This window comes from Eschrichtius robustus, chromosome X, assembly GCF_028021215.1.
Source record: "Eschrichtius robustus isolate mEscRob2 chromosome X, mEscRob2.pri, whole genome shotgun sequence".
NCBI classification, from domain to species: domain Eukaryota; kingdom Metazoa; phylum Chordata; class Mammalia; order Artiodactyla; family Eschrichtiidae; genus Eschrichtius; species Eschrichtius robustus.
This window is the reverse complement of record NC_090845.1, coordinates 28,151,822-28,164,706: the sequence shown is the minus strand read 5'-3', so window position 1 is coordinate 28,164,706 and position 12,885 is coordinate 28,151,822.

Below are 12,885 nucleotides of genomic sequence, written 5' to 3'. Positions count from 1 at the left end.
TTTTTAAAGGCTGGATAATATTTCATTGTGTATGTACTTTTTCTTTATCCTTTCATCCATTGATGTACATTTAGATTGTTTCCCTATCTTGGCTATTGTGAATAGTGCTGCAACGAGCATGAGGGTGCAGGTATCTCTTTGAGATATTGATTTCAATTCCTTTGGATATATACCCAGAAGTGGGATTGCTGGATCATATGATAGTTCTATTTTTAATTTTTTTGAGGAACCTCCATATTGTTTTCCATAGCAGCTGCAACATTTTACATTCCCACCAACAATGTACAAGCATTCTGATTTCTCCATATCTTTGCCAACACTTTTTGTCTCTTGGGTTTTTTGCTTGCTTGTTTGTTTTGTCTTTTTGATGATGGCCATCCTAACAGGTATGAGGATCTCATTACAGTCTTGATTTGCATTTCCCTGGTGATGAGTGATGCTGAGCATATTTTCATATAACCTGTTGGCCATTTGTATGTCTTCGTGGAGGAATAATTATTTCTGAGGTTCAAAATTTCTTGAAGTTACATGACTTCAGTTATGTTATCTGTAGCCCTTCCCCTTTTAGGAAAAGGGGATCTTGCTGTATCTACCTGGTATCCATTAAAACAACCTTGAATAAGTAGACCAATTAACATCATCACTAATCTCAAAAACATTAGTTTTTAGAAATGGCACATGCCTGCTATTGTGTACTTTCTCTGACTGCTAACATTGTTTACTTAATAAAACCATCCATGGTTGATGGGTACATCACATAAGTATAGGTTAGCAAAGCTAGTGTGTGAGGATCATGAAAACCTCTACCAATACATTAGAGTCCCATTTACTCCATCAAAATCAGCATTTCTTTCTCATTTCTGGGTTTAACTCAGTAAGATTGTTTTTTATTTTTACAATCGTGGGGGTTATATCATTGGTTTGGGGGAAGTATTGTCATAAAGTTAGTTAAGAAGGATTTTGCAATTGGTGTTTGTCTCCAGATAAACAAGTCCATCTTCTGAAACGTCATATCTAATTGGTTTAGATTTTTTCCCTTTGTTTCTCTTGCTGCTTCACAAACATTTTTGCAGTTCTAAGAAAAATCAATTACAATAGGGCTCTTAGGTTTTCTGTTTTTGCTTCCACTAGGGAAAAGTTGATTATTTAAGATTTCAGAAAGCAGGTTCAACATTGATCTTCAAACCTTAATATAGTTATTTGTATCGATTAAAAAAAGTAAATGCAAAGCAATCCCAGCAACCATAAAATACTTTTGCCGCAGGAACTTTTTTTATAAAGACATGGAAGCCCAAGTGTACAATACATATACATGATAATAATTACTAGGGATGCTTAGTTCCAGTGTATAATGCTTTCATTGTAAAACCTAATCCCTCAATGACCATTCTTTAACTTCAGTGTGATAATTAGATTGGCTAATGGATGAGATGTAGTAAGATAAGAAAGATATTGGCTATCATTAGTGAGCAAACCAGACTAAACAACTAACTATAATTAGACAAAACCTGGCAAATAAAAGTAATCATGTTTGATTCTGTTCTTTAAAAATTATCCAGTCTTTAATTTAAGGCAATCTGCAGGAAATGCACAGAGAACCAAGGGATTATCAGTTCTCAACACACTGTTTTCAGTCCAAGAGTTAGAAAGAAGTCCTCAGCACAATGTTTATATCCATTGGGCCCTGATCAGTAAACTGATGATGTAGGAAGTCATTTCATATTACTTTCTTTGAGATGGACTGTCAAATCAAAATTTCAAAATTTCAAGCAATATTTTTCCTGCCAGTTGAAAACACAGAAGGGTGTTTTACTCTGCTCGTAGTTTGTTTTTGTTCTATTATGAGCTCCATTCTGCTGCTGTTCACTCATTATTAGTTTATGATGGATACTATTATACAGTTGCTATATGTGCACATATTTTCAGCAAGGAGCGACTCACAGATAGCAACCTGACAAAGCAGATCTATTAGGGCAGCGGTCCCCGACCTTTTTGGCACCAGGGACTGGTTTCGTGGAAGACAATTTTTCCATGGAAGGGGGTTGCGGGGGGATGGTTCAGGCGGTAATGCGAGCGATGGGGAGCTGCAGATGAAGCATTGCTCGCTCGCTCGCCCGCCACTCACCTCCTGCTGTGAGGCCTGGTTCCTAACAGGCCGCGGACCGGTACCAGTCCGTGGCCCAGGGGTTGGGGACCCCTGTATTAGGGCATCCTTTGTTGTTTGTGAACGTCTACAGGATAGAAGAAGAAGCTAGAGCAGGTATGTTCTAAAAGATACTAGTGCACTGCCTCATCATATCATGTATTAAAATAGATATGACAGGGCTTCCCTGGTGGCGCAGTGGTTGAGAGTCTGCCTGCTAATGCGGGGGACACGGGTTCGAGCCCTGGTCTGGGAAGATCCCACATGCCGTGGAGCAGCTGGGCCCGTGAGCCACAACTACTGAGCCTGCGCGTCTGGAGCCTGTGCTCCACAACAAGAGAGGCCACGATAGTGAGAGGCCCGCACATCGCGACGAGGAGTGGCCCCCGCTTGCCGCAACTAGAGAAAGCCCTAGCACAGAAACGAAGACCCAACATAGCAATCAATCAGTCAATTAATCAATCAACCAATCAATAAATCTTTAAAAAAAATAGATATGACACAAATTATGTGAGGACCCTATTTGTAAGATATTTAGGGTATAGGTATTAACATATTAGGTAGTGATGTTTATTGATTGTTTATTGAATGCAGTGTCTGCTGAGCACTTTCATAAATGCCATTTGACTCAGTCCTCATGTTAACCCTAGGAGGTACATATTAAACTAATTTTAAAATGTTTTATAAACATAAAAATACAGGTAAACAAATATATTTTAATTATACACCTCCATGATTTTCCACAAACTGAACACAACTGTGAAATGAGCAGCCACATTAAGAGACAGAATATGATCAGCACTACAGAGGCTACCATCCTACTTTCTTTCCATCACAAATCCTTCCCCTTCAAGGAAACCAATACCCTTTACTTCTAATAGTACATTATTTGTTTTGCAAGTTTTAGTATTTTACAATAAAAGAATCATAGAGTATGTACTCTTCTGTCTTCTTTCACTCAACACCAGGTCTGCGAGATTCATTAATAAGGTTGAAAGTAGTTGTAGATAGTTCATTTTCATTGCAATCCAGTTTTTCCACTGTATCAATATGGCATGATATAGAGACAAGGTTTCAATATAAGTCTAATTACGAAATCCATTACTCTACATATTTTAGTCTCTAACAATAAAAGAAATGTTACAGTCATTAAGCATTTGCTGGTTGTTATAGGTTGCTCCCTACACGGCATTTTCCAAAGCCTGGTCCAGTTTCTTTCCTTTTGTTTTCAATGTAGCAAGCAATGAATCAATACGACAATTAATCAATAAAAGAGACACAGAAAAATGGTTGGGTAGTGTGTAATTTTTAGGACGAATACTTTATATAACCATATTTACACTAAAAATGAGGAATTGCTATACAAAGATATAGCTCTTGTAATAGACTTCAAACTGTGGCTATGGCAATGTGTGTATGTGTGTATATATACACATACATACACTCACACATATTTTTGAGGTAATATATCCCAATTACCACAATCCACTCCCAGGTCATACCTACTTAGGGTAACTAAATTAACTGTTTCCTCATTACTTGCAAATGTAAAGCTCTCTATTAGCTAACTGATTAATTTGAAAATGAAGCAATGAATAGTGACCAATAAGACAATTCATTTAACAGTTAGATGGATTTTCATCAAACTATTTATTGTTTACCTACTATATGCCAGGCACTTTACTAGATGCAAACATGCCATAGCCCAGGCATTTTATTCCATTAATCAAAAACTTCAGTTGAGTGGGTAATTTGTGGAGGACACTATACTAATGCAATAGAAGATATGATAGGAAAAAAAAAAACTGTGGTCCTGCCCTAAACAAATCGAGAAAGAAAATGGAAATTAGTATTATATATGTATGTATGTAATAAATTAGTATTATATATGTATATAAATTATATATGTATGTATATATAACTTAAAGGACAATATAAGCTCAGTGTACTGAAAATTCAGTGTTGTGAAATAGGGAGCCAAAGAGACTCAAATGAGATTGGGCTAATCAAAAGGAGATCAAAAAGAAAGGAGTATTTTGTGATGAATTATAAGAGCAAGCATTCTGAGTAGTCTGGCATGTGCCCAATTTACAGCTGGAAAGAGGGTCACGAGCAGGGACTAGTGCCCTGGCAAAACCCTTCCCTTCTCTGATTTCCCTAGTCGGCAGCAATTTTCCTTGCTCTTATTTCCTGTAGCACTTGAATTCTGTACCACATAATTTAGTGCAGTTCTGCTTTGCTTGCTAATTGTGTTGAGAATCTTGATTCCTTAAATATATCATTATCTCCTTGAGGGAAGAAAATTTTCCACAGCATTCTTTGGTATTTGTGACTCATCTATTTGAGTAGCCAGAACTTGTGATTTGGTCGTTAAGATGCAACTTCTTTCCCTTAGAAATGGACCTGCTTGTGTTTCACTCTCCTGAGGCCACCACATTAGGGAAGCTGTGATATGAATGTGAGGATACATAAAAGATCTTAATCTCAACCATCATAAGACAATGTTAGTGACTGAAGTTACAGTGGCTTTGGGGGGCCATTTTACACATAAAAGTGAGTCTCAGACACAATATGTTATCCTGTGTGCTTGAAAAATAATAGACTGGTTTTCCCACTAATGAGAAGATGAGCTATAGTATGTAAGTAGAGGAAAGGTTTTCTGATAGGGTTACAAATTGAACGTGCAGCCCACCAAAAGGGGGATAATGAAGGATAAGGGGGAAAAAAAAGCCAGAAACTACTGGTTGCTAAAAATCTGCAGCATGAGACTAAAGTGGAAGTTTGATTTACATATGTTGGGTGTATTGGGGTGTATAGGTACAACCAAGGGCCATGTGAATATTTATAATGGACTTTTCCCCAACTAATGCAAATTTAAGTTAGTATTATGATGGTTATACAATTTTCTAGGATATAAAACCAGCATTCTCTCTCCTTTTATAAAAAAGCCTGCACACATCAATTTAGTTCATCTCACTCTAATTCAGTGAACATCACATGAATGCCTTCTGTGAGCTAAGAGGTGTGTTAAGCACTGGGGATCTACACAGGAGATCCCTGCTGGAAGAATATATCTGCTGCTTTTATTATGTAGGATAATTATGAAAACCCACATAAACTAATATTTTTGAAACATTTTTCTAAATCTTAAACTCATACAAAAATGTAAGTTTTTTTAGAGTTTATTTTTGTTCTTATTTCTGCCTTTAGATTTTTTCAGCTAGACATGCATCTGTTAAAACACTATTCTATTTTTGGAGAGTACATTTTATTTATGGTTTATGGGGGAACAGCTTCTCATAGTGAGAAAGATGTATTAACACAAATAAGTATAGAATTCATTCTGAATAGTCAAGCCTTTATCAGTAACTAGTCATTCTGTATCCATGATGTGGTTTTAAACTGTTATGCTGAGAAAAGTTGCCTCTTTCTTCATTGCTTTTATTTCAATTGTACACATCATTTCACACTTTTGAAGTGTTCACTAAGACAAAATCTGTCTTCACCATTTTACCGAAGTAGATAAGTGACCTTGATTTTTTAGTTTATGCCAAATGTCTCTCAAAGGTGAACTCGCTAAACACCAGTACTTCTGACTCTATGTATTATCCTTAACTGACATTGATATTCTATAGAAGAGTTTTATGCTTTCATGATTTCCTGAAAATGAAAGTAGTTTTTCACCTTTCTGTAAGCAAAAAGTTCTTCTAATTCCTTGGATTTTTAAAAGGTACCACCTAAAGAAAGCATAAAAGTTATCTTTTTAACCTAATAATTTTTAAGTTTGTCATCTTCATATCTAAAATGAATTTAAAATACGGTCATTTCTCATATAAGTAGAAAAAGTTCAAGTATGAGGAACTTAAAATCACTGACTTGAAAAACACTGTTGGGGGAAAAAAAACATACCTTTTGAGAAAGCAATTTGTCATCATTTTCAGTACCTCTAATTGCCAAATTGGGGCCACTAGTGCATTACTGTATCGGTAATTTAATTTTTGCCTTTTTGCCTCTGAAAGATGTAGACAAATCTCTATCACCATAATTACTATTATTTCTTGACAAAGATTATATACAAAGCCCTCTGCTAGGTACAACTGCCTTTGACCAGCACTGGGAAAGTTATATAGTTATCATTCAGACACAGTCCATCCTTCAGACACAAAAAGAGAAAACACACAAATAAGCATCAATGAATTAGAAGCAGCAGCTTACTTTACTTGGGATAAGCAAAGGGTTCTGTCTACCAATGAAACTTTTTAAACAGAACAAAACTTCTTAAACAGAAAATATCAGTTCTTTCAGAATCTACTTTGACTTACATAAAACTACTCATCAGACAGCAGATCCAACCCATCCTGGCTTTGATATTCTCCTTGAATAATCCCTCACCCTTCCAAACATTTCAATGCTAGTTTGGTCTGTTTTTGTTAGTATCACTCAAGCTGAGAGAGGGTTTTGAATGCAGTCAATTTTTCTCAGTAATTAAGAACTACCTCCTGCTACAAAAGCAGAAAATCATCATGTAGGAGAGAAGACTGAGGTCAAAGTTATGCAAAACAAGTGAAAATATGTATTCCATTAGTATTTGTGAAGGAAAGATTACTGACTTTTACTCCATGAACATATTTAGGTACATGTAAGTCAGGATTTGGAGACAAACAGAAGGTGTTTGCCACCATTTCCCATTATTCAGGCACCATTGCCATCTAGCAAGATTTGCGCAGCTTCTGCCTCTCCACTGTTACCTCACCCAACAAAGATTTTTTTCCAAGTCTCTAATCTCTTCCCCAGCATCAAATGCACACACATACACCCCAACCAATCACAGGGTATGCTTCTCTCTTTCTCTCTCTCCCCACTCCCTTCCCACCTCTCTCTCTCTTCTAAAGTGTTTCCACAGAGGAAATCCAGTTAAAATGGCATCAAGGGAAGGTATGAAAGAGGCAAAAATGTTACTATAGGCAGAATTACAGCTGGGAAGAAGAGGAAAGTTCTGAAAATTTTCCCTTGGGTTGATGGACTAATTATGGGGAAATGAGATTTGAATTTTTAAAAGCATTCCTTGGGAATGCCACTTTTTCTTTGTCCATCATTGTCTGTTGATAGGTCTCATTCATTCTAGGCAATTAGTGGCTCTGACAAAACAGTGATCTTTATTTAAAATAATCATGTACTAAGAATTAATAGAAGTACTGTGATTTCAAGGGATTTCTTTTGGCAGGGCGGTGGCGGGGGGGTGGAGGGATTAGACTTCATTCTCCACAGGGGTATACTTGGAAATAAAATAGAGCACCAGTTTTTTTTTCTTGCCTTCTACAATCGGGACTTATGTAGACCTTTTACTGGTGGGATGGTAGGGGTTTAATTCACAACAAGTTTCTTCACTCTGTAGCAGAAGACCACTATATACATCCATACATCATGGACCACTGTCACTGCATCAGGAGTACTTGTGGGAGGGGTGAGATTCTCTTTCTGGAAATGGAGAAGTAGCTCCTATTGGACCAACCTTTCCACAGAAAACAACTTGCAACTCTGGACATAATATAAAAGTCGATCTAAAGTCAATGGAGAATAACTAAAATCAGATAAATATTAAAGGAGAGTAAACATTTGGAAGTAGAAAATGGAATGGGGTAATAAGTTTCCCCTTTTACAGCTTTTTGCTGAGGGCAGGCTATAGTCAGTCCCAAGTAAGGTGACTAAATCTTTTCTCTCTGAAAAGAGAGAAATATCAAAAAGGAGAGATTCAATAAAGGGAACTCCAAATTCTGCATATAAACTCTACCCTGAACTACAGCTCAGCTGACCCCTGAACTATGCATGTGTAAGGCAGAAGTCCAAGCAAGCCAGATGAGGCAAAAATAACCAAAGATTTCAGCTGCTGCTCACTAAAGGGGAGACAGGTTGGATTTCAAGTCCAGCCAAGCCAACTGCCACTAAAATTTTTTTAAAATCAATATTCTTTGAAGTAACATAACAGAATCTGGAGTCTGAACACCCTATTTTTCATAATGTCCAGGATACTAGACATGAACAAACAGAAAATGTGACCCAAACTGAAGAGAAAAGGCAATCAACGCAGGTGGACCATAAGACCAGATATTATTTAGCAGAGATTTTACCTGACTCTCTTTATTATTTAAAATCTGATTTATTCATGTATTTGGGTTTTCCAGCATTTTTGTTATTCTCTCACTTCCCAGACTCTTTCAGTCCATTTTGCTGCTTCTTGGGAAAGCAGTTTTAGGTTTTCCTGAAGATGCATGATTTTGCCCAAACCATATAGTATTTCCCTCTGAACTTAGTTTACATTCTTCTGAGATGCTCTTAAGATGTTTTTCGTCTCAGCAACTTGGAAGTGGAGGGATTTTGATGATTCTTTGAGTAACTGTGTCTGTACTTGAAGGTAAGCCATCATCACTCTATGAAATAAAAGTTTAGGGAGCTTACTGTTTGGTTCTTTTTTGAGAAAGTCCCCCGGTGAAGAGGTGAACCTGTTCATATCTTTATGAAGTGCTACCAAACACAGGCTTTGTAACTTTAGGGGACTGGCTTCCTCTGCAGGTGACCTGAAGGCTTTATGGGCTTGTGTAAACAGTCTAATCTTCTGAGTGAATTCATGATATTCTTCAGCCTGGGCAGAAAATCTTTTGGCTGCCGCTTTTTTCTTCTTTAGAGTGTGTCGTCTCTTTATCATAAAAAGAATCAAGGTGACATATACAAAATCTCCCAGAAAAACATAAAGATACTTGGAGCTTGAATCAAGTATCTGGAAAACACCACCAAAGCACCATAGAGTTGCTCCAGGACCAGCTGGAAAGACATTTTTATGGTAACCAGCACACCATCCATGGCTCCAAAGGCCACGGCAGCTCTGCCTCTGATTTCCAGTATCCTGTGGGCCACAACTGACCAGAGAGAATCTTGTAGAATGTTCTGATTCTAACCCAAACAAGTACCTGGCAACAAGGACAGAGGCAACTGGTGGGGCTAAGAGAAGGAGACAGCAAGGTTCTGTAAAAGAGTACCCTAATTTTGCTCTGCTCCCCGCACAAATAGAGTCACATTACTTGTACAGTGCATTTAGCATTTGGAAATGTGGAAAGGACTGATTGCAGCCAGAGAAGGCCAATGAGTTCTGACCACACTACGCTCCACCTGGCCTTACAACAAACCTGGGTCAAACCAGTCCCATGCCAAAACACCTTTGAGCATGTCAGGGCATAACAGTGATGCATGCTGTAGGAGAGGACTCACGTGCCCACATCTTTGGGTGAGGCTCATTCTCCTGATTTAAAGTTTCCTTGTGCAACATGCAAGCCTGATCTTGCTTAGTCTCACCAAAGCTGATAACTAAGAGACCTGTTTTTCAATTGTAAGGACTTGGGAAAAATCAATTGGAACTGGCAAGGTCTTGAAATTTCCAGGATTTTCTGTGGAGCCAGTTTTTTCCTGTTCAATCCAAGTGTCCCGGAAGAGGATGGCTCCCCTCGGGGGCTGACTCAGTGATCCAGGCCCCTCCCCTCATGTGGCCCTGCTATCTGCAGCACGCACCTCCCAGGGTTGACCTGGGGACAGTCTCTACTCCACTGAGTCATCTTCAGAAGTGTGGTCATTCTTCCAAAAAGGGAGCTGGTCCTACTTCCAGCTGAATTTGTCATCTTTTATTTTTTTTAAACTACAATTCACTCTCCTAGTGTTTCTCTGGCAAACTCTGCTCCTTGTCCAACATTCGGGACTATCACACGTGACTTATCCCCAATACTTAGACCTGTATTATTATTTTTCATCCCCAATAGTTTTACCATGAGGAAACAGTACTTGTCAGCCAAATTCCACCTGGGGGGTCTTAGAGGGTGCCTGGGTTTGGGCTGCAGGTCCCCCCATGGGTGTGGAGAATAGATGCTCTGATCAAGGGAGGAGGTGGCCAAGTGCCTAATGAAGTGATTTTTTAAAAACTGAGATAACATTGGTTTATAACGTTATATCAGTTCCGTGTGTACACTATATTTCTACTTCTGTATACACTACAGTGTGCCCACCACCAAAAATTTAGTTTCCATCTGTCACTATACAGTTGACCTTCTTTACCCATATCACCTGCCCCCCACTTCCCCTCTGGTAACCACTACTCTGTTCTCTGTATCCACGTGTTTGTTTTTGTTTGGTCTGTTCATTTTTTTTGTTTTTTATATTCAACATATGAGAGAGGTCATACGGCATTTGTCTCCGTCTGATTTATTTCACTTAGCATAATACCCTCAGGGTCCACCCATGTTGTCACAAGTGGCAAGATTTCATCTTTTTGTATGGCTAAGATAGCTTTTCCTTTGAATATTTAATTTTAAAAGGCAACTGTCATTTTAGAATTTATAACCTGTTTTGGAAAAGAACAAATTCAGTCATTGTTGGGATTTAAAAAGAGAGAGAGAGAGAGAGAGAGGATTTTAGACAGAACTCTTTCAGTTGCAAGTTACAGATATACAACTGGAAGTGGCTTAAGTCAAAATAGGGGTCTGGGATACAAATATTGGAGGCTCACAGAATGGGAGAACTGTAGGAATCAGGGAATCCCCTGGAGCCTCAGGTCAGAAGCCACTCCTAGGAGTCACTCTGTCTGTCTCTTATTCCTGATTCAGGAAAAAAAAAAGCCTCTGAGTGTCTGTGGGTTGGCTCTATCTTCTCAGGTGTCTGTGTGTGGCAGGAACATGGCTGCCAGTAGACAAGGAATTTAAATCAGCTATTACAGCTATGATGAAGGTCACAGGAAGCAGTTGTGCAGATTTTCCTAACAAGGCCCTCATGTGATCATGGATAGACAATGGTATATAGAGAGGCCAAAGTAGAACAAATGTGGTACACTGATAAGACAGTGGAATAAGCAGCCTGACTAGGCAGAGATGAGTAATATGCCAATGTAAACAATTGTGGCCAGCCCATGGGTTTGCTCTTAGAGATAAGAACAACCACAAAGACTTAAATCAGCTCACTGACCTGGGCATATCCTCCAAACCACTGATTTAGGCATGTATCAGGCACCTGATCAGATCGGTGTTCAACAGAAATCTGTTATATTTTCAGTGAAGATTTAAAGAGTATCTTTGCTAATCCAGTGTTTAAGACAGTGCCTAGCAAATGGTAGGCACCAAATATCGCTGAAATGACTAAACAAATACTCTAGGGAATAAAAAGCTCTGTCAGAGAAAAAAGATAATAATGATGACAATAATGGTATTAGCATGTATCAAGTGCTTACTCTATGCCAAGCACTGAGCTAAACAACTACATAAATTATCTCATTTAATTTCCCTAACACACCTATGAGCTAGGTTCTATTACTGTCCCCATTTAACATATGAGAAAAGTGAGGCACAGGAAGTGTCAAGAGATGTATAATATGCATAATAGTTTATGCATACTTTTGGCTACTTGGTCAACCAAAGCTGAATGATAAAGAGCATAAATTCTAATCACTGCTCCAAGAGTCATGCAGGTGCACACGCCCAAAAATGGGACTTCCCAGACAACCATTCCACTAGATAAGATTGGAATCCCCTAAAATTGTGCTCAGTAACTGAGAATGGAATATTCATGAAGAAACTGCATGAAAACACATACACACACTCAAATGATAAACCAGAGGACAAGTTCTTATTAAATAGCAGAGCTGAGAGCTGCTGAGGGAGGGTGGGATGCAGGATATTTTTTTAAATGCCAGTAGAAACTCCCATAAAGAATGCTTTTGAAGCGGAAATGAAAGGACACTTCCCCGCAAAGGCACTGGAAAGAACATAAACCAAATGGCTGAGTCACGCGCTGCAAATTCCAGCTCTGAATCAAAAGGCAGCTTTCTGGTACACAAAGCAAAGAAATGTTGGGAAAATATAGGTCTTTTCTGTCACATCCAATGGCAACTTCAATCAGCAGTAATGTCACAATTAGCCACAGAATCCAGTATAGAAGGCTGAGTTGTCACTGAGTGAGCACTCCAAGGTCCTTACTGGCACATTTTATAAACAGAATGCTAAAGCGTTGAAAACTAGCTTGGTGGTAGGGAAGAGAGGATGGAGACCTAGATTACTTGACTTGAATAGTCTGTACTTTCAGAGATGACAGAAATTTATACACTTGCATTGGAATCGACACATGAAACTTCCTGCAGTAATAAGTATGACTTCAGTGTATATTTTTGCCTTTCATACAAGAAAGGCTTTGCAAGCCAATGCAGTACAAATGAGAAGTATTTTGACTCAAGCATCGTTCAGTGCGGTTATAGGATTATAGATCATTTGGCACTTGCTCTCACACCAAACTGACACGATTCTGGTCCCTCTAATTTAGCAAAACTTCATAGTTTCACACGACTCTAAATCAAGGACCAACAATTATTTTTTTTCTGTCAAGGGCCAGATAGTAAATAGTTAAGGCTTTTCGGGACATATACTGTCTGTATTGCATATTCTTCATTGTTTCTATTTTTTTAAACCCTTTAAAAATGTACAAAACATTCTTAGCTCAAGGGCCATACAAAAATAGGCCACTGGCTGGATTTGGTCCGCAGGACACAGTTTGCCATCCCTCTACTAAATCATTGAAAAAATGGATGTATGGGTGAGAAATGTACAATGAAGTATGTACATATTTGAATACACACATATGCTTTCACGTACATGTTAAGTACATTAACTTGTTTTCTTCACTTTCCCTTTAGAAAATAAACTCCTCCTGTGCAGAGA